Here is a 23,338-nt window from a genome sequence, read left to right as displayed (position 1 = left end):
TTAAGCAAAATGCTTCAAGATGGGGGAAAGTTGTCATACTTGCTGTTTTTACACATCAAATTATTTACTAATAATTCTTCTAAATAAATATACATATTTCCCCCACTGAGAAGAGTGATTGAACAGAATATGTGATAGCATCCTAATTAAATAATAAAACACATATTACTGACTTATATCAGTTGTAAAAACAGTTTGGCATAAATCTTGCTAATATGTCTGTCTACCTATTTAAATAATTTGGCTTGATTTCAGTAGTTTCAATGTATTCCCTTCCCCACTCTCCCTCCAAAAAAGAACTGAATTCTAAGTCATAGGATAATAACTCCTCTTTGTATAGAATTCTGGCAAATTCTTCCAGCCAGCATAGTAGTTATGTAGCAGAAACCTAGGGGTCCCAAGGACAGAAAACTTGTGAATGTGGGTCTTTTATGCTATGTGGAATTGCCAAGTTTTCACTGGACAAAGACCAAGGCTTTTCTGGGAGTGGTTCTGGACCATCTTTGGTTTCCTGGCAGGATGTGTGTTTCTGACTGTGCTGGGTCAAGTGCATAAAAGATTAGTTATCAGAAAAGGCAACAAAAGAGTTCACCTTTGTTTTCCTTTTTCAGAACCTGGTCTGTGGCAATGGATGTATGGAAAGAGGGGAGGAGTCCATTGCTTTGTGTATGACAGTGGAAGGGCAATCATACCCTGAGCCTGACTTTCGTACAGACTGAATCTTCTGTGTCTGGACAGCCCACTCTGCTTACCTACACCCTGTGGACTTCCACCTTCTCCTGCTGATGCCTCTCATCAATGGATAATTCTTCTCTAGTGCCTTTGGTTTATTCTTGATGAGATAATTCTTCTCTAGTGCCTTCGGTTTATTCTTCACGAGAAGTCCTCAGTTTGCTGTGTCTTAGGCTCTGTGTCTTTCATGCCCTGCCCACCATGTGCCTTTGTCTCACCATATAGTCCCATTCCCCAATGATCTCTGTCACATAGGAAAAACAAGATGGCATAGAAAAGAAAGAGACTTGTAGTCAGGCCATCAGTCTGCTTCATCACAGTTTGGATATGGGACTTTGGGGAAATTATTTAAACTCTATGAATCTTAGTTTCTTTAAAAAAAATGAGGAATAGAAATATATTCTTCGCAGTGTAAATTATGTAGAGCACCTAAGGTAATGTTTGGTACATGATTGGCATTTTACACATGCCATTATATTATTTTAAGATCCTTGTGTAGTTGGACATTATTTTTATTCATATTTTACCACATAGCAGCTTTACTTTGCTTAGAAGCTAGAATAGAGCTGAAACACTAAAACATGGTATGGGGGTCCCTGGGTGGTGCAGCGGTTTAGCGCCTGCCTTTGGCCCAGGGCGTGATCCTGGAGACCCAGGATCGAATCCCACGTCGGGCTCCCGGTGCATGGAGCCTGCTTCTCCCTCTGCCTATGTCTCTGCCTCTCTCTCTCTCTCTCTGTGTGTGTGTGTGTGTGTGTGACTATCATAAATAAATAAAAATTAAAAAAAAATAAAACATGGTATGTATGAAAATTGAGGTAATCTAGCTTTGCTGCTTTCTAGTTGTGCGATTTAAGGAAATTCTTTAAAGTCTCTCAGTCTAAATTTTATTATCTAAAATTTAGCAGAATCACAGTAAATATTCCAGAGAGTTGTATGAAGCTTAAATGTGGTAATGAATCAAGGTAATCAACAAAGAGCCACAGCTGATAGATATTCACCAAATATTAGGGACTATTCTTCAGAAAACAGAGAGTGATCAAGCCAGGAGTAATTGTTTCTACAAATTAGATTGGCCTCTTCCTGTCTGCCAGAGCTCACTGTCATTTAGGTAAGGTATTGGGGTGGTGGGAGAGGTGCAGACCTTTAGGGATTCTCTGGGATTCTTTGCTCTCATGTACAAAAGTAGAAGCTGAAGCACAGGGAACTGTGGGGCCTGGCCCAGGCCACACAGGGAGCTAATGGCCAAGCCTACTGGAGTCCTGGCTGTTTCCACAGTTCCCCAGGGTCTGACCTCTCTGCCACCTCTCATTTCTGTGCCTTTTGACCTACAGGAGTGCACAGCAAGGCCTTTGACAAATAAACAGTGGCCCAGAGATTAAGCTGCACCTGAAGCTGGTTATGCAGGTTCACTTAGCATTTGAACCAGGGGCGGAAACTCAGCTATACCCAGACTGCAAAGGGATTAACCCATTCTCAGACTCAGCCAGTGAATTATGGCCCACTTAGCAAGTACACAAAAGGAGGTAAGAACTAAATCTCATTAAGAGAAACATAAACCTGTATAATTTTTTTAAATAAGCAAATAAAAAAGAAAAAAAAAAAACAACTACAAATAAAACAATTGAAAAGAAACTAAATATATTTGGATGTGCAGAAAAATTCCAGATAACCTTTCTCCTGGCACTCATACATCATGGATAAGAGGGGAATATGATGGAATACAGTGAAAGGGTCATTTTCTGTGAGAATTCTTGGGGGCCATCTTAGGATGACCGACCGCCATCGGGTTTCAAACATCTTTGTTATCTCTTCAAGTACTCTACTTCAGGCAAACTGAGCTGCTTTCTGTGCCCTAAACAAGCTGACTTCGCTCCTACTTCAGGGCCTTTGCATTTACTATTCCTTAGGTATGCATAGAGATTTTGCTTAGAAGTCACACCCACAATGATCATTCTAATCATTCTAGTTAGAGTGGTCCTCTCTGCATCCTCATAGAGATTCTCTTTATCACCCTCACACTTAGAGCCACCTAAATACTATTCACTTATTTACTGGTTTTTGTGTTTATGGTCTTTTGCTGTGCCCCTCCCCCCATGTAAACTCCTTGAGTACAAGGACTTGTCTTGTTCATTGTTGCCGCCCCAAAGCCTGGATGAATGCTGGCATGTAATAAGCCTGCTGTGAGTACCGACTAAGCACACACATGGATGCATGTTTTGTGGAAAGTTGGCGAATAGAGGGTGCTAGGACTGAGTTGTGAGGGAGGAGGATGCAGTGTTTAGCTACAGCTAAAGGCCTTGAGTGGTTAAGAATTTGAACACAATCCTAACAGCAATGGGACTCTCTTGGAGAGAAAACAAGGATGGAGAATATAAGAGAGTTCCAGCTCCAGGCGATCCTGTAACATAGGCCCCCACCTGTGCTTAGGGAACATTGAGCATAACACGTAGGAGTGAGGTGACCTGCACCTGCCACCATCCCCTCCACTCTGATGCCCAGGTTCCCTTGGAACTATAGAACAAATCTGCCTTCCCACTATACCTTGTCCAAAGGAATGATGGATGAAAATACCATATTATATGTATGATGCTGGCTCAAAGGAGAAACATCATGTACTTGCAATAATAATTATTCGGTGTTAATTTCCAGATATGTTTAAGGGACCAGCAGAGGGAACATGCAGCCATCAGAATTGCCTTTTGTTTCTTCCATCAGGTCTGAAGATGTGCCTGCTTCCAAACCGTGAGCTAGACACAGTGGATGTGGGTGTAAGTTTCCAAATCTGCAGTTCATTAGGCCCCTCCTTTGGTACAATATTATTTTTAAAAATCCCTGATGGTTTGTTGTGAAGGAAAAGAATTCCCCTATGTGACACATATTGGGTACATGTGCAGAATAAACTGAGATTTTAGCATCCCTTGACAATTACATTTCTTGCTATATCAGCTGTTTTAACACATTTTCTTCTTCGTTACTTAGGTTTTAATTATATTTATGCTCAGACACTAGCATATGGTATTAGGTTCCAAATGTTAAATAAAACGTGTTTGTACCATTTATTGTGAGATGCTGTTTTTCCACATTTCATATTAATTTTTCCAAAAATTTTATTTAACTGTTATTGATGGAAGGGATGTACTTTCAACATTCTTAAGATACTTTCAACATTCTTAACCTAGGATCCTTCTTAGGCAGTATCACACTGTAGCAGGTAGCAGGGCTTTGTATATATATGTAATACATGTTTTATATGTATATATAAATGAGTGATGCCTTTTATTTAACTTAATGGGTGAATAACCTCAGCTGTAAATATTTTCATTCATAGAATTACTCCTGTGATACAGCAGACATGTGGTCTTGTGGCAACACTTGAGCTGACTGAGGCCAGATCAAAGTAAATGAAAGAAAGTGGTACCTGTTTGGGAGTTTTAATGGTCAACTGGGAATTTCTTCTCTAGTTACCTCCTAATAAAATGAGATTTTACAGATATGAAATGACAGGAATTGCAGGGTTTGGATTGGCTTGCCAGAATTTGCCAAGAGAATCTGTGTCCCTTGGGCTTGAGACCAAAGTACATAATTAATTTTTTTGCCCAGGCCTGTGGGAGTACACACGATTTGTCATAAAGCAGGCTACTGGCATTCTTACACTTTGAGTATATTTGTTTCACTAGAAAGACTGAGGAAGAAGCTATTAGTAAAACTATGTTGATCTTCTTTCAGAGGAGGAGAAATAGAGCCTTAGGGTGAAAGGGAGAAGGTTCAGAGGAATAGCTGATGTGTCCGTGATAATTATGTTTACATGGGTAAGAGGTGTCAAAGTGACATTACTCATGAGGCTGATTTGAACAGAATGTTGCAAATCACTTTCAAGATTTTTTTTGGACTTCCCCATATTTTTGGAGGTTGGAGTCAGGATTACTGGCTTTGGTAATTAATCCTTCCCAGCCTGCATTCTTTGCTACTGAGCATAGCGGTGATTCGGGGGCCCAACCTGCTAAATCAAGATAATGCTTGACCTCTGGAAGCAGAAGCCTTTTCCTCACTTAGCTAGAGAAACTAAACCCAGGAGCACAATCAGTAAAATCAACAGAGTTCATATTTGAAGAGCTGTAGAAGGAACTTAGAATACCTACTTTAGGCATTTCAAGGGTATTGTAAAAATATAATATAAAAAATTATAAACTCAGTGGACAGAGTTGAGTTTTGTGTATGAGTACAGACGTGGGGCCCTTAAAGAGCTGTAATATGTTCAAGAGAACCGTTGGTTTCAACATAAGCTTATCGCAGATAATCTTTCATGTCTGCTGTGCTTGCCTGTTTATTTGCCTGGCATTCATTTCGCAAGAACATTATATATATATTAATATCACAGCAATGGGTAAAGAGACTCCATTGGTTTGGTTTCACCAGAGTTAAGATTGTTTGAAATTATTTTGTCCAATAAACTATCCTTATCTTTCTTTTACTCTGCAATTAGTTATAATGTCGTTAGACAATCCCAATGACTCTAGCAAGATCCTGTAGATAAAATGATCACTTTGCTTTTTGTCAAGAAAGGGAAATCGGATCACTTTTCCACTATGAAACCAATTAAGTCTTTTTCTAAATGTCATCCTTCTTTATTACTGCTCTCACATTATTGTGCCAGAGGAGACCCATCAAATTTCATAAGACATTAAAGAGCAGAGAGGCCCCTTTTGAAAGAGTTAAGGTTGGAGGAGCCATACTCTCTAGTATGGGCATCAGCACCTGGCACAAAGTAGGTACTCCAAGAAAACATTTGAGTGATAAATGGTGATTTTCTGTTGTTTTAAGAGCAATTGTGTAGTCATTCAAATAGCTTACACATGAGATTATTTTAAGATCTTATTTATTTATTTGTTTATTTATTTATTTATTTATGACAGACACAGAGAGAGAGAGACAGAGACACAGGCAGAGGGAGAAGCAGGCTCCATGCGGGGATCCTGACGCAGGACTCGATCCCGGAACTCCAGGATCACACCATGGGCGGAAGGCAGGCGCTAAACCACTGAGCCACCCAAGGATCCCCTACACATGAAATTTTTGATACCAGAGAGGAAGAACATTTTAACCAAGCTTGCCATCGCATTTTTCTAACCCCACAAACAACTGTGAAAGCCTTGCTTTTTCTCTGAGTTTCAAGATAAGTCTGAGGTTGGATGAACCAAGAATGGGAGAATCATCTGTTCTGAAAACAGATGACACAGTAGATACTCTCTGTTCACTGTCACCCCACATCTGGCCTCCCAGGGCAATCTGAACTTGCTTTTATGGTGGCTCCTGCCAATCTGTCCTGTAATTGTTGGATTACTCTGCCTATTCCAGTAGATTGCATACCTCTTGAGAGCAAGGTTTAAATGTATCAACTGATTTTATATTCCTGGGGTGCACTTAGTCCCTGGAACATACTAGGAACTTGAAAATAGAGGACAAAGTGGATGATTTCATGATTGAATTCTGAAAGTCTTTTTGAAGCTACAGCATCCCTTCACTCCTTGTGTGTGTGCATCTGTCTCATCCAAGATGTTACTAGCCTCATCTAATTCTGATTTTTTTCTATGATTAGCCTAATTTAATTTCATACTAACTCCCACATTCACATTCAGCCTCATACCTCATACCCAGCAGACACACTCATCACAACAGGTCTACACACTCCATACGGTTTCTCAGTTTTAGGTTTTAAAAGCTAAAAGAATAATTTCTGGATTCCTTTCATTCCCAACGGCCAAGGTTTTCTGATGTCAGACGCTGAGCCCTCTGTGGGTGAAGTTGTAGCCTGTGGGCCATCCTCAGATATTTTGTATTTTAGGATTCAGCTAGACCAGCAGTTGTAAACAGATACTGACCCGCATCCCCAAATTCTTTGCTCAGTTAAACCTACTTTGTGTGGCAGCCTCATCCTCAGGCAGCTCTCAGAAGCCTGACTTTTGTAGCCTGAAGTGTGTGGGGCTCAGAGAAGGTGGGTGGAACTCATGAATCAGAACGAAAGCACAGTTTTCCTTTAAGTCGACTTCTCATTCTTGGCTCATGTTGACGTCAAAAGCCCTAGATTTGGAGGGGAAGAATGTGAGATGAGTGTCCTTCCTTCTGTGCTATAGCACAGCATGAACTTTAGAGGGAGGATTGCAAGTTGTTTAAGGTCTGAAATATTTGCTCCCTGCCTTTCTAGTACACGTGTTTGAGGCTGAGAATCTTATCAGTAGATAAGGGCAGAGAGGCTGCCATCCCACATTCCACAAACTTACTTCCAGATGGCTTAGAGACTAGGGGTGAAAAACTCAAGCTCTTCAATCAAGCCAAACAGCCCACACCTTTATTGCCCCATTTGTTTAGGGGCCTGTCACGGACCTCCTAACATCTCAGAATCAGCCGTGGGGGCAGCTGTTTAATTAACTCCTCAAGGCTGCATTTTGGTGGGGGCAATTCATTTATTATGAAAAACAAATTGAAAGGTCCGAGGGTTTTTTGTTCCTTTTCTTCTTTAGTGGTTACTGTTATCTGGAGCTTCTGGCTTCGTCCAAATAGCAACGATGATGGTTTTTTAAAAGGAGCCACTTGATCTTTTGTGTTGTTACTTTTTCTTTCCTTTTCCATTTTCCGAAATCAGACTGGCTATCTGCTTTGAACATGGAGAGATTTCTTTTCCTTGGTACCAGGAAACAATGGCATTTTCCCAGACTTTTTTTTGTGTGTTTTAGTTGTAGAAATACCACACTTGCAATATTAACTTCTTACAACAGTGACAAAGTTACATGTTGCTCTGTCTCAGGTTAAATTGTGGTTGTAAATAATTTTTGGCTAATTTCTAATAGTTTGAGAGCTTACTGTAACACAGACACCTCTGTGCTAGGCCCTAAGAAACATACTGAAAGAGAAAAGAAGATAAGACTCCTTGAGAAATTTATAGTCTCACTTTCTGGGAAAAGACATACTTGTATTTTTATTACTTTTAAAATTTTTATTTAGAGATGATCTTTGATTTAAAGAGGATTTGCAAGGATTTTGTAGACTGTCCCCATAAAAGCCTCACCCAACTTCCTCTAATGCCAACATCTTACATAGTAACAATGATATCAAAACAAATATGTTGGCATTGACATCATAGTATTAACTAAACTGTAGACTTATAGACTTTACCCAATTTTTCTACCAGTGTCCCTTTTCTGTTTCAGGATCCAGTCAGGATCCACAGCTTGTACTTAGATGTCATGTCCCCTTTGTCTTCTTCAATCTAAGACAGTTTCTTGGTCCCTTTTTGTCTTTTGTGGCCTTGATGCATCTGAAGGATAGTGGTCAGGTGTTTTGTAAAATATCCCTCTCTATTCATCCTTTTGGTGCCTGTTGAGAATCAGTCTCCTTCAGAATGTGCCCTGGAGATTGTGTGGATTTAGAATTCTATGGATATAGTGTAACAGCCAAAGGGGTCTCTCATTTCTAAAATGTAGAAATGTAGAAACCCAGGCCTCCTGACTTTTGAGACAGTGTTAGAATTATCTTCCTGTCTACTTTGGAATTCCAGGGAAACTTAATTCCTGAGGAAGTCTGACCTCGAGATGTGGTCCCATAATGCCTAAAGAACTGTGCTCTACATGTTTCCCTGAGCCCCAGCATGGAGTCTGCTCAACAAGCACTGTTAAAATTTGAATTCAGTTTTGCTCCAGAGAATCCAAATGCTGAGAATGGCTAAAAAGCCTTTGCCAGATATGAGCTAAAACTGCATGGAGGGTTAAGAACTGATATAGTGGAGCAAGCTCAAGAAAAAAAAAAAAAAAAAAAAAAGGCCAGATTCCAGATTCCTGGTAGCAATCTGAGATACTTACAGCAGAGCCATAGTTGTTGCCTAAAGGAGCCCCCAAAGAGCAGGTAATACTCCCCTCTCCTGCAAATACTTTTTTTTGCCCACAAGTCCAGAAGAGAGGACCTATCTGCCCTTGATCTCAAAGAACTTTCTGTCCATCTTAATTCCTGAGATGTGAGGGCACAGAATAGGGCAGCCATGGATTGCCCCATATGGCATCTCAATTCAATCTCTTGATTTCACACACCATTTGTTAAGGTTCAGATAAGACCTAGCAAAATGGTAAGATCCTCATATCTCAGAGTTTGAATACGTGAAGTTAATAATTGGGTCAAATATGCCAGTGGCAGAGCAGTGCATTACCCTATGCCTAACAAAGTGGAGCTTGAGGCCATGAGCAGATACACCAACGCAGTGAACCATACTGTCATCCCCCATCTGACCATGGTTCTATTGGCCATTGGTATGTTCTTTACTCCTTGATTCTTCACTTATGAGATTGCATCCATCAAGTACACTCAGGATATCTATGAAGAGCTCTTCATCTCCTTGGAGGCCTCACTCCTCATTGGCTTTGGAGTCTTCTTCTCACTCCTCTGACTTGGCATCTATGTATAAGCTCCCAAGGGTTCCAACCAGGCAGCCTCACTGAATTCCTACTTTTGTAAATTATTTTTTTTAATATTGCTGTAAGTGTCCCACCTGCTGCTCATAATAAAGGCAGATGTATGACTGTCAAAAAGAATAATAATAATAATTGGATCAAATAGTGCAATCATTAGTCATCTAGATCCTTCGGGAATGTGCAATTCTGAATCATCATAGAGTATTCTAGAAAGCAAGCTTATGCTTCATTATTAGTGGTCAGAAATTAATACTTGGTTCTCAATATGTGTAGCCCTCTTGGGGATAGGAGAGTTTTCCTCTGGCATCCTCTGTTGGCAGCATCCCAGTGCGTGCTAGGTGAGTGGATTTGCCTCATGTTTTGGAGCAAAGACAAAGCAAGCCAGGAAATGGCCTGGGAATGAAGAGTACTGGTACTAGTTCCAGCTGTCTCATAAGTGATTTTGCAACTTGGTAAAAGTAGCTGTGCATCTGTGTTGCAGAGTTGCTCCTAGCTGTGCTCTTAGGGAATTCAACTTGATTGGTATTTTTTGAACTAGATAGTAAGAAAGGCCTTTAGAGGTGGCTCTGGTGGGGTGGGGACTTAGGAGAGTCAATCAAATCTTTTGTTGCAAAACATTAATTTTTTTAAGATTTTATTTATTTATTCATGAGAGACACAGAGAGAGAGGCAGAGACGCAGGCAGAGGGAGAAGCAGGCTCCATGCAGGGAGCCTGATGTGGGACTCGATCCTGGGACCCCGGGATCATGCCCTGGGCTGAAGGCAGATGCTCAACCGCTGAGCCATGCAGGCATCCCAAAACATCAAAATTTTTTTGATGTTTATTTGTTTTTGAAGTCTGGAACAATGATCCAAGTGATCTATTGCATAGTATTAAAAAGAAAGGGTTTTGTCATCAGTCAAATCTTTCGCATACTGGCCACTTACTAGCTGCGTTCCTGAAGCAATAGGGTTGACTTTCCTGAGTCATAGTTTCTTCATCTTTAATAAAGAAAAAATAACTGTAACACCCCCGCCCCGAAGTTGGTGCGGATTAGCGTTATGGAGTGAAATGTGCTTTGTGCAGCACCTGGCACATTATGGGGGTGCTATGAATTATAAAGGCTCTTCCTCCTGTATTGTTCTGAGATCCTGAGGGCCCAACCTGGTGGCTCTACTGGAATGACACCACTGCAGTCACCATCTTCTGCAAGATTAAGGCAATTTTTAAACCTGAGCTGTCAGATGCTCAAAGGACAGGGTGTCAGCCCAAGCAGGAAAAGGTCCATGAAAGGGATCCCTGCAGGGCCATCATAGCTTGTGAATTTGTTAGAAGGTGACAGAACATTCCTCTAGCTCTTACATAGGGTGGGAGACATTCTGTTCTTGGTGTCCTTCTTCTTTTCTTACCCCAACTGTGCAGGGCTATTCTGGGTCTATGTATTTTGGGAGCCATAATGAGGTGCTTCTCATCATACCTTGCCATTTTCAGGCAGCTTTTACTAGCCGCCTGGACACGGGGACAACATAGCAATTTAAGAGCTATAGTGGACTAGGCTGGAAATAGAGAGGCCTGCTCTGTAGCAGCAAGAGATGGGAGTGGGGAATTGTGTCCTCCTCTTCATAAAAGAGGAAAGCTAAAATGGCTTGCAGTCACACAGAGAAAAATCCCAAGGATGAGAAATCAAATTTTCTCGTGCTCAGAATACAAGATGCCTAAGGCTAGAAAAGAATAGGTGATCTCTTAAAGCAGCAAAGAACCAACTTGAGTGGAGCTAGAGTAGAAAAATGGGCTTTCTTCATTTGCTAGAGTGTAAGAGCTGTCCAAGCCACCTGATCATGATTCATTTTGAGCTGAGGTTCTACTGACATGGGAATAAATTCGAAGAAAGTGAAGCTGTCAGTCAATCAGCCTCCAAGGCAAAATGCTACCCATATAAATACCTTCAAATTCTGAGTGACCAATCATCCTTTCTTCTCCTATGGCATGAACACTCTAGAATTACAAAGCTACTCTTCCTAGACATGACTTTCCAAAGCCTGAGCACTTTCTGTGTTTTTTTTTTTTTTAAGCTCATCCGGGACCTGCAGACTTGCATCTCAAAATTACATATTCTCTGACACCATAATGGAGAATCTTTGTAAAAATATATGTGCAGATTGATATCTCATTCCAAGAACCTCACATTTCCTCTCTCTTATGGCTGGGGGTGAGGGGAGGGAAAGGGGGAGAAAACGCTGCACACATTAACATTTTGCTCAAGTTTTCAAACAAAAAAAATGTTGTTCCTGCTTCAAACCCGGGATAAAGGAAGTGCTTGTCTCCAGGAGCTGACACTTTCCTGGTCATATTTCAGATACAATTAGCCTCCATTGATGGCGGTGGTTGATCTATCAAATGAGCAGCTAATCTTATCTGCGGTTCACAAATGGCTCAGATGGTAGCTTGTGACTTTGATTACTGGAAGACTGGTCCCCATCAGACGGCTTTGCTCCAAACAGTGGTCCTTTCAGCCTTCTGCTCATGGAGATCAAAGCACTCTCCCCTCTCCCTATCTGCAGGGAAGCTCATTAGAGGGAGGCTGTCAGGGTTATAATCACGCAACAGTTTTACTTCTGGGTTATAACGCTTTCCCCTTCTTATCAGCCTGTGAGGTCCAAAGTGAGAAGGATAAAGGAGGTACCGATGACATCTGATACATTTAATAGGCTCACTGGTGACTGCCTGGCCCCAGCTCTCTGCCACTGCTGCCTCACTGACTACTGACGGACTTCCCTCTCGGCCCCCGACCTATAGGGATTATTCTTTATTCCTGGGGGTGTGAGATGGCGGTAGGGGGCAGGATCCATTGTCTCCTAAGAGTTGCTTTACTATGAGAACAGAATAAAAGAAAATAGGAGTTTCTAGATCCAGAGATCTGCCTTTAAATTTCATCTTTCATACAGTAGTGCATGAACTTGAGCATTTTGCTGTGATCTTCAGTTTCTCCTGTAAAATATGTAAATTAATACTTTTCTAATTGGCCTTAATGTGCAGATCTCAAATCTCTCTCTCCCAGAAGACTTCTATTATAACCTGAGTTCCGTTCCTCTCCTTCCCCCTTCACCTAGAAGAGTTACAGCACCTCCCTACTGTCATTGCTCCCTCTTCTGTCTTCTAGGGCACTACTAACACTGCACTTGGCACGCCTGGTTTTCTGTCCCCTTGCTTTTTCCTCCCCAGCAGACAGTGAAATATTCAAGGCATAGGGGATTGAGGCTCTATATATCAAAGAATGCCTTCACTTGACACAGTTGACGCTAAAGGAACGCTTGTTGTTCTCACTGAATGAAGTACTCTATATTAACATGATTTGCAAAGCAGAGTGGGAAGGATTTGTACTTAGTGGATGTAGATGCTTTTGGAGATTCATTAGGGACTCATGTCAATGACCTATTTTAGTGGTTCTGGGGTGGGGCCAAAGAATTTACAGTTGTTTTTTTTTTTTTTTTAAGTTTTAGTTATTTATTTGAGAGAGAGAAAGAGAGAACACAAAAGGCAGAGAAGGGTAGAGGAGCAAGCAACTGAGCAAGAGGCCCGATTCAGGGCTCTATCCCAAGACATCAGGATCATGACCTGACCAGAAGGTATATGCTTAACCAACTGAGCCACCCAGGTGCCCCAAGATTTTACAGTTCCAACAAGTTCCCACTTTAAGAACCACTGATGTAACCTGATCTTTCTATTTGTAGATGAAGATTTTTTTTTAAGATTTTTTAAAATTTATTCATGAGAGACACACACACACACACACACAGAGAGAGAGAGAAAGAGAGAGAGAGAGAGAGAGAGAGAGCCAGAGACACAGGCAGAGGGAGAAGCAGGCTCCATGCAGGGAGCCCGACGTGGGACTCGATCCCGGGTCTCCAGGATCAGGCCCTGGGCCAAAGGTGACACTAAACCACTGAGCCACCCAGGCTGCCCTGTAGATGAAGATACTGAGGCTCAGAGTGGAGAAGGGACTTATGCAAGGCCAGATAATTAGAGGCCTCAGTGTGTTCTTATTTCTAGGTTATCAAAGTCAACTCTGTCACGTGTGTGTATTTTGAAACATATACTGAATACATCTTGCTGTTTGCTTTTAATTTATGTTGATTTCCTTAAGGCTTCAAACTTGGGTCTTTTAATTCTAAATCTCATGGTCATTTCACAACATAGTCATTTCATAACTTGCTGTTTTCGTGTTAAGAAGCAACTAGAGTCCTGCTGCCAAGACGCCGGCTGAGCTATTATCTTTATTTGTCTCTTGTATTCTGTATCTTCATTGATGCTTTTAGAAATAGCTGGGAAGAAATGCCCAAGGGAACACAGCTCACAGAAGAATCAGAGAGGGACTCTTAGTACCATGTGGCGGACTTGGTGTCTTCATCACGTAGCCCAACATAACCTAGGTCAGGTCTTTACCCATCCACTCAGATGGGAATGTGGAGCTCCTGCCAGCAGCGGTCATTATCAGAATGAGAAGCAACAACCGTTGGCTATGGGAGTGGGAGGTCTGGAGCTGGATAGGCCTAGGTTTAATTTTCACTTCCTCATATCCCTGGCAGAGTAAAATTGCTTCAGGGATTTAACTAGGAGACTCATTTTGTTACTACATAAACTAGGAAACAGATCTACTTCACAGGGTTATTGTAAGAATTAAAAGAAGGAATTTGTAAGCATCATGCACTGTATTGGGAACATACCAAGTACTTGGCCAGTGTGAGGGCCTTCTCCTCCTCACTTCTCTTCCTAACTTTCTTTACCTCCTCCCCACTGTCTCTCACTATCATCATCAAAAAACCGACATGGGAGAACATGGGTGAAAAATGTTAACCCAGCTGGAAAAATAAGCAAAATACCTTTTGTTTTTGACCTATCTCCTGATTTACTTACTGTTCTTTCTTCAACATTAATTTAACTGTGATTTTTTTTTTTTTTGCTTGTGGAAATCCATCTAAAACTTTTAAGAAAGAAATTATTTGCAGTTAAAATAATGACCTTTCCATTAAATATAATTTGGGAGGCATTAGTACTAATTGTAATTATAATGGAATTTATGTCTGACACGTTATGGTTCATGTGATGAAAGAAAGCCAGGCACTCCCCAGAAATCAGTGACAAGCTTATCAGAATATTAATCTCCTTCAGTTACTCTTTAAGAGAATAAATAACTAATCAGTCACTGGCTGCTAATATAATATATAACACTTTGCTAAGATGGATGATAATTTAAGCTTCAGCAGAATATATTTATTTAACTGACAGAAATCATGACTCAATTTTATTTGTTTTAAATGTCAATGCAGTAAAGCCAGACTAGCAATAATGCTTGGAAAATGGACATTTTTGAGTAATATTTTTTAATTAATCTTTGTGAGAAATAATAAATTCCATCTTAAGCATTCAACATATATCTGAGATGTTTGTTAATTACCCAGTCTTAGTAAGTGGTCTCTGAGAAATACCTTTAATCCATGCTAGGCTCATTCCTTGAGTATAATTATTTTGACCATCAAATTTCATGGCATATAATTTTAGCTGCAGAAGTTTTGAGAAATAGGACAAATGTTTGTTGGCCCAGAACAGAACTAGCTGTTAAAATTCTGAATAAATTACAGGAATTAATCAACTTTGTTGGGATTACCTTTTTCTCCTAAGGTGGAATTAGGGGGATGGGATCTCATTAAGAGAGAAAAACACTCACCTAAATGTTGGTTTATTTGGGGTTTTTTATGGCTGTATTCCAACAGCAGGTGTAATCTCCATTGGCTGCCCTTTCATCATAATTTTGCTTAAGTCTAGCTAATAGACTAGGACTAGTGGTTCTCTTGTTTGGGGAGCAGCAGGCCATTCTTAGCCCAGGGTGGTGTGTGTGAGCATTAGTGACATGATAGAGGGAGTCTGTCTATTTCCCTATGGAGGGACTTTTAGCCAGTGGAACACTCCAGCCCTGTCTACCCTTCACACCTTTGGAAGTGGAGGTAGTTACCCAGCTTATGAGTTGGGAAAAGAAATTGAACTAAGTAAGCATCAGGTGCCTCTTTAGAATCCAGCCTACCTAAAGACAAAGTGCCATCTGGTTCACTCTCAATTATTCGGCGAACAGTCTTGGAGCAGAAGGTTCTATCCCTTCAGTGACTCAAAGAATTATTAATCACTAAAAATTACCAATGATAGGCTTGTCTAAAAATAGGGTAAAATATTTGCAAACCCACTTAGTTGAAAATCTAAAGTTACCCTCTCTAAGTATCTTGTGAATTAACTCAGGACAAAAGGGGCATTTACTTACTTATTGAGCCCTCTGTCAACCCCCAGCAGAGCATATGGGAATCCTGACTCTCTAGGGTCTGATGCAAGGAGCCCCAGACTCATGTATGGGCACTTAAACTATGTCATGACTCAGTAAAGGTTGATAGATGAAAGATAGCACACAGGTCTGAAGACTTTTTGTGATTCTCCATTTCCTAGTCTTTGTCCAACAGGGCAAAAATAGATTCTGTGATTGAAATGACTCTGGTATTACCTATCCTGTATTCTTACCCATCCTCCATTTCCATCAATACCTCCATGGTAGATATATGCCTTCCCAGACTTCCGTGTCCTTTAGATCAGGGTTGCTCTCAAGAGGTGGGGTGAATGTTTAATAGAATGTGAACAGGATTACAAGACAGATAATCTGTTCCTGAGCTTTCCTGAGACCAGAAAGAAGGTGATACGGATGCCCATGTGGAGATATCAGCCACACTTGTCATTTGGGTGTGTGCTTTTTGCTGCCTCCAAGTATAGATGAGCTTTGATGTTTCTTCTGAAAAAATTATCTTTTTGGGAATGTGACTGGACCAACAAGTGCAGGAGTAGCTCTGAACCATGCTTTGTTCTGAGATAGAAATGGACCATGAAAGTCCCAATTAAATGATGGTGTAAACATTTAGAGAAAGGAAGAAGATACTTGCTCCAGTGAGTTAGCTCTGGCTGCTAAACAATTTCAACTCACCCACTCTTAAAGCAATGGGCTCCTCCGAGTCTGACAGTGGTTTACACAACTGCATGATTCCACAAAGTAGAAATATACCCAGAGGAACGGAGCTCACAAACTCATCTCTTGTAAGATGTTGTTTGCTGAGGACTTCCCTGCCTGTGTTTTCATGAATAGCTACAAGATGGGGGAAGCCTATTCATGACAGAGTAATCTGTTTGAACTTTTAGCTGGGACGTGGAAGACATGGTATTAATTTAATCCTACTCATGTATTCATCTATTCATACATTTATTTATTTATAAGATATGTTTGAAATGCTTGTTCTGTATCACTTTATATTAGCAATGGGGGGGATGGGGGTGGAATACAGGGAGGGGTAAATAAGACGTAAGTCACAGTGAGCTCACAGGCTGGTGGAAGAAACAGGAGGATACAGGAAATCACAACAAAGTACAACGTGTCCTCTGATGTTAAGAGCACAGAACTGGATCACAAAGCTTTCTGTCCTAGAGAATGGTTGAAGGCTTTCAGAGGAATTGGTATGTGAGGTAAGGCTGAGCTAATGAGATCTTTCTTGGCCACTGGGGATGTTAAGGTAGGAAGAAAAGTCAACAGAGTCCTGTTTTTCTAGGTATCTGGTAGGACTTCATCTTCCATGTTTTAAGAGGATTATTTCTTTAGGGGCCATTATGTGTCTTGAGATAGTTGCCTATTTGTTGACATCCCACTCTATATCAAACACTGTACTTGGCAATTTTATATAGGTTATTTTTATTTCTTACAGCAACCATGTGAACTTAAGACCATTATTCAATTTGCAAAAAGGAACTGAGGGTCAGGATACATAAATACTTCACCCCAATGGATACACCCCAATGGATACACATATTTCCTCTCCAGGGCCCAGAAAGCATTCAGGAGTGGAGAACTTGCAAGCAAACAAGTGCTGCCTGCTGGAGCAGAGCTGAGCTTGGATTCCTCTCGCTCTCATGTCCGGGCAGCTGATGGCAAGTGAGCCTCTCATCTGCGGAGCTCAAATGGGCACCTGCTTATCTGCAGGTTCACTAGCTCCTCTCCCTGCAGCCCTCCCGCCACCGATTTCATTTTTTATTTTCTTTGTTCTACCCCGACCGTAACATATATCCGAGGCCAGGAGGAGGCTTTGGCTGCTGACATGCCAAAAAGGCCTTAATCTTTTTCTGCTATGAAGTTCTTTTCAAAATATGTGGGGAAGCATAGTTGTCCTCTTCTCTCACCTCTTTGCCCAGGCGTCCCCACATTTCCTACCTCGTAGGCACATCGCAGCAGCCAGTGGGAGTGGGGACCAGGCAGCCCAGAAGCAGCCTTCCACAGGAGTGCTACAATCTCTCAATCTCTCTCTAGTTGTTTCTTTGAGTCCCAAATAAAATTCTGTCTCATTGACCTCTTGGTTTTCAAAGGCGGAGTGGATATTGTTTGTAGCTCATTTTCTCCAGGCAGTTTAACAAAGTATGCTTTCAGAGATATCACGTAACTGAAAGACAGAATTAAATGAGAATGGCAGAAGTCTGGCAGTAAGTAGCCCTGTGCTCGTGGTTTTCATTGGAAAGCATATAGGATTACCCTATTGTTCCAGATATTAGCTTTCTGTACCCAGCATATACATATTTAAACAGCATAGCAAATGGGCTACATTATAAAGCACCTATATGTCACCAAGGCCCAGAAAACCGATGTTGTGCCAAGGCCTGGAGACATCCTTCCAAGTTTCCTCGCATCTGAGAGGCAGATTGTCTCCGTGCTTGGGGTGGGCCAGCCAGCCTGAGTTTAATAGCAAACATTCTCAGGTTTTTTTTTTTTTTTTTTTTTTTTTCAGATCCGTGTATAAAACAACTTTTGTTTGAATGTGACATCTGCCTGCAAAGGAGCAAATCCCCAGCACCACCAGTGCATCGTGTCAGGCCAAAATCCAGAGAGGCTCTAATGGGGTTTTCTTCAAACACTGTGACTCGAGCTCCAGACCATCCCCTTGCTTGCTCCAGGAAACATTATCAACCTATGGCTCAGGGTTAAGGGTTGGGGTTGGGGTATCATTAGTGTTTTCATCACTAGCTGAAATGTACAGTCTGACAATCACCATGCCCACAGATCAAAGGCAAGGGGAGGTGCTATCTGCTGCCAGCTGTGCTGTGACTCTGAGAACATTTCTGGTGAACTGACCCTAAGGTGAGTTGTGGTGGGAAACAGTCTCCAACGGATGACTGGGTGTGGGCTCATGTAGGATAGGGTTCTAAGAGCGAATTCTCTGTCCTTTTCTTTTGGGTAGCCCCACTGTGCCTCGCTGCAACAGCATGGCCTATGTTGGAACTGGTGTTTGATTCACATGGGGTGGGGGGGAAGCATGTCACTGTGTAGGAAAATTAACCTGGTAGAAGTGAAGTACTTTGGATTATCATCGTAGATCTGTCACTGGTTTGCTTTCTGACTTGAGATGAGACCCAAGCTCCAGTCACATTGACCCCTCAACCAGTCCCTACACAGAGCACGACCCCATCCAATTCTGCTCTTCACATGATGCACTAATGGGATATTTTGCTTTACATTCCTTGCAGGACAAACAGAGTGTTTCTTCCCAAGGTTCAATCTACATGTGCTTCCTTTGGGATTGGTGAGCATTTTTTTACTCCCTTAAGAGTAATCTGTCCCTTCCTCTGGGTTCCCATTGTTGCACATATCTGCTGGAGTGTTTACTACCAGGCATTGTTTATGTGTCTGTCACTGTAAGATGTGAGTGCCTCTCAAGGGTGACATATTCACTCTGTTCTCCAGATGCCTATTACGGCACCTGGCAGGCAGAGTTGAATAGATGTTAGATGAATGGATGCATGCATAAGAGAACAGGCAGATGAAAGAGATGAAGTGTTCTCTGCATCCTTGGAGGGAAAGCATTTCCTTTGGATGCAGACATGTTTCTGCAGGAGGAAATGTTTCCTGATCTGGTTGCTCCCATTTTTCCATCATGTCTACAGTTGCTGGAGGGGGAAATCTGCTCTCTCAAGTCATTAGCTTCCCTCCCTCTCAGATTCATATAGTCTCCATTCAGTGTTTGTGGTTCAAGCAGTATTGGCCTTAACCTTTGTTAAAGCATGAAGTTTCTTACTAGAAAATACTCTGTTCCCTCCTAACTCATAATGTCCAGCTTCTTCTGGAAATTTCTGATAAACCATTTCTTTTCTCTCTGTAAAAAATACAGTTCTTACTCTTACCCAGATCCATGCAGGTATGCTAGCTAACCCTCTCTCTGGGTCTTGGGCTTTTAGCTATTAGTATCTTCTAGACTAAAAGGTATGAACAAGAACTTGAGCTAGTTTCATAGTTATGGTGCCATGTTGCTGCAGCTGCTGGTCTCCAGGAGAGCTTGAGGAGTCTTGTATATTATGCCTACTGACAAAGGGAGTTTGACTAGACCCCTGGGAACTCTGGCCCAGGGAAGCCTGATGACATAATCCAGAAATTAATAGATTTTTACCAATGGGAGACAGGGACAGGAGAAAGCCATTGGAAAAAACAAAACAGAACATTCTCCCTTCTTCAATTCTACGTAGTATTCTGAGAATAGGTAGTTGAAATTGTATGTGTCTCTTTCACAAGATGATATGAGAAAAAAAACAACGGTCTATATTTTTTTTTCATGAAGCTGTACCCAATGGGCAGTGCACTGTCTCATCTTTTCTTTTGTTCCTCCCGTAGCTCCCCTGCCCCCCCCCACACCGCCCTTACTTCTGTCCTGGGTCTCTGGGTTGCACTCCCAAGTATTAGCAAGTAAGCTTTTCCCTCAGTCTATGTTTTTGACAGATCTTGCACTAAGACAACTCCTTGGCCAACGCAGATTAATTTGACCTCCTTTGTATACCATTATACCATTATACCCATAATGCAGGGTGCACATATATATCTCACTTTCCACACAATATCACAATAATCCATTTCCATGTTTCTTTCTTCTTCTGGATTTCATATCTCTTGAAACCAGAGACTATATTGTACTTATTTGTGAATATCTGGCACCTAGCACAGTGCCTGGCATAAATTAGACCTCTGAAAATAGTAAATATTTGCCGGATGACTGACTGTAAAAGAGAGTTAGATTTCCCCTGATCAGGGAGAGAGTCCAAGAGACCTAAGAAATATTTTATATGGTTTGCCATCTCAATGTGTGGTCTCTTTTGGCTTCACCTAAATTGAGTCAGGGATGCTGCTAGCAATTACATCACACTGCTAGATTATAATTATATCCAATAATCATGATAATAATTACTGCAATATGCTTGGCACCTATATATTATCATGCTGTTAGATATTTCACATACATAATCTCATTATTGCAGCAATCATATTAGGTTGTTGTTACATACTTTGGACTTTTTGGAAATGTAGCTGGACAATTGGCCTGACTGAAGACATTCTTGAGAGTATGTTAAAGGTTGTTTTCATTATAGTCTTTAAAAAGGAGGGGTCCTTAGTGGTTAATTCTGTATCTACCAGCATCTACCAATTGACACATAAATGCCCGAGGACAGAAGTACTTAAAAAAAAAAGAAAAGAATTTCATCCTCAATTAATACAAATGTGACTCTGTAGCCAACACTCTTACTCTACTTTTTTGCCCATTTGAATGTACAAATTATATTGTAACCTGAGCTCAGGATCATAGAACTAGTCACCTCTGTCACCCTGCTTCTGCTGAGGTTATAGAAGTTAGGAAAATGTAACAGAGGGAATTATGATCAGGGCACAGTGAATAATTGTGGGATTGAAAGTTTAACCTATTCTATAAACCTGCTAAAATCATATAAATATGTTACATGAGCATTTCAGGGGTGCAGTTTTCTAGAGTAAAGGTTATATCCAATTCTTAAAGGGATTAAAGATCACTGAGTTTAATTCTATATGAACCTCCAACTTGAGGACGGCTATGAAGAATGGGGACAAAGCTCTGTGCCTCAGAGATCCCTGTTGGACAACTGAGTTCTGAATGACCAAGTATTACAGGAATAAACTCACCTGACCATTCATGCTTTAGGCACCTGAATTGAGGCCTAGGTATAAAGGAGCTCATAGTATTTGCTTTTCCCTTTCAAAACTGTGTCCTCCCTTTATTGCGGCTCTGTTGTCAGGATTTCATATTATGATGTAATCCAGCATAACTTGTCCAAAACAATATTAGATTTATTCCATTTGTTAAAAGAAGATATCACTAGTATGTGGCCCTTTTGGCAAAATCTCAATTCTTAGTTCTAGGCATGGGTTCAATCACCTGTTGCTAAGATACTACAAAAAATATTATCTGTTTTAAAGTGTTCTTTTTTAATTGAATATACTGCTGCTTTGAAATATCAGTGCAAAGGTTAAATAGGTCTTTGAAATCATATATTCTTTTTTAACTGGCAGAGATGTTTCTGAGTATTTTAAATGGAGCAGCTGCTATCTCAGTGAAGTTCCTTGAGGGAGTTTTAAAATCACAAAGAAAGTAGCATTCATAGAACAACTGAATTATGGAAATAGCAGAGAGAGACTCGATCAGATGCATTTATCCTGAAAATGCTCATCACAATCATTGATTCTGCATCAAAGGTATGAGGGAAATGCAGACACAAGGTTAGAATTCCAATTAGCAACCCCATTAGGGGTTGCTATTAGGCCCATTCAGGTTTTTTTTTTTTTTTTTGGATTTCATAATGGTAATACAAAGCATACATCCCCATAAGGGTCTGGGCCATGCCTCATAATCAAAATCATTAATATTTGTGTGATGAAACATTTTAGTGTTTATGCTAAGTTATTATCAGTTCGGGTCCAACTCTGGGTCAGGGAAGTTTTCTTAAACTTAGGAAAACACATGAGTGTGAAGAACATTTTTAATGTTTTATAATGCAAATAGATGATTGTGGACCTTTAAAATGGAGAGAAATTCCAGGGAATACGTGATTCAGAGTAATTTCAGGATCAATTTAGACTCCAAATAACCTGGCCTGTAGCAAGGTTGGGAGCAGAGTCCAGCAGGCTGGAGGAAATGATGGAATGAACACTCACACAAAGCCCAGACTAGGCAAAGTCAGCAGTGACCAGCAGGGAGGGACAGAGGTCTACATCCATGGTTAACACTTGGAAGGACTGATAAGAAATTAGAGACGTTGAAACTGTCCTGTGTCTTTCCTAAATCCAGACACTTCCCCTATTCCACACAGACATTACAGAGTCAGGGTCATCTCTCTGGAAGCCTACAACAGTCTCTTTGCTAATCTTCCTGCTTTGTTCCAGTCTTCTTATCAGTCTTTTATACCTGCCTCCTTGTGACCATCCTATGATGTGACTCTGACTTTGCCACTTTCCCAATGAGATGTTTCAGTGGTTTCCTGTGACCAACAGGGTAAGTCGCTAAAAAATGAGGTCTTTTCCTGTCCACATATTTTGCCTAAGTTCTCACTTCTGTTAAGCTCTTACAACACAGACATCACTGGATTGTGCCAGTGTCTCTACATTTGGAATATTCTTCACACCTCTTGCTTCTTCACAGATCTGATTCCTACCTGGTCTACATGACTTGACATCAGTTCATGTCTGTTCTAGGCCCCAAACTGACCTTAAGTGCCTCCACAATTATCCTACACCTATGTCAATGCAATTAGCACTTGTCACAAAAGTTGCCTGTATACTTTCCTCTTCCATATGACTATGAGCTTGTTAAATGGAAAAATCCATTTTTCTTCTATTGTTATCTCTCAGCTTTTGATGCAGTGCTTGGAACATGGTTTATCCTCAGTAAAAATTATTAAACTCTGGGTGCAATGTCAAGACAGATAAAACTATGGCATATAGGCAGTCAGGGAACATGAAGAAGAAGCACTATCAACAAAAAAAAAAATCTCTCAAGTGACGTAAACAAAGATGCATCTATCCTGGAAATGTTAGAAGTACTATGAGATAGTGAATACAGAGCCTCTAGATTATTCTTACACCAATTATATGATCCCCGTCCTTGTAATTTCCTTTGTCCCTGGAAGTAGAGTTACTTTAACCAAATGTAAGAGATTTTCTTAAAATTATGTTGCATGGCTGGTGAGATGGCTCTAGGGGAATACTTTTGACAGTTTCCTAGATGCACAGATGGCCCTGTGCATCTAGGA

At 40.9% G+C, this 23,338-nt stretch overlaps 1 long non-coding RNA gene and 1 pseudogene across 1 annotated transcript in view; both read left to right on the top strand.

The window, feature by feature from the left end:
• Positions 1 to 23,076, top strand: part of LOC112932096 (uncharacterized) — a 212,897-nt gene extending 189,821 nt beyond the window's left edge. The window contains exons 4-5 of the long non-coding RNA XR_012003227.1: positions 18,028 to 18,377; positions 18,764 to 23,076. This is a non-coding gene — a long non-coding RNA (uncharacterized lncRNA). The remainder of the gene's footprint in view (positions 1 to 18,027; positions 18,378 to 18,763) is intronic.
• On the top strand, positions 8,837 to 9,268 carry LOC112932133 (dolichyl-diphosphooligosaccharide--protein glycosyltransferase subunit TMEM258 pseudogene; annotated as a pseudogene).
• Positions 23,077 to 23,338: the final 262 nt, after the last annotated feature.

The sequence above is a fragment of the Vulpes vulpes genome, chromosome 8 (assembly GCF_048418805.1).
Source record: "Vulpes vulpes isolate BD-2025 chromosome 8, VulVul3, whole genome shotgun sequence".
Classification (NCBI taxonomy): domain Eukaryota; kingdom Metazoa; phylum Chordata; class Mammalia; order Carnivora; family Canidae; genus Vulpes; species Vulpes vulpes.
Note: the sequence above shows the minus strand (reverse complement) of the source record. Positions and strands in the feature narration are given on the sequence as shown.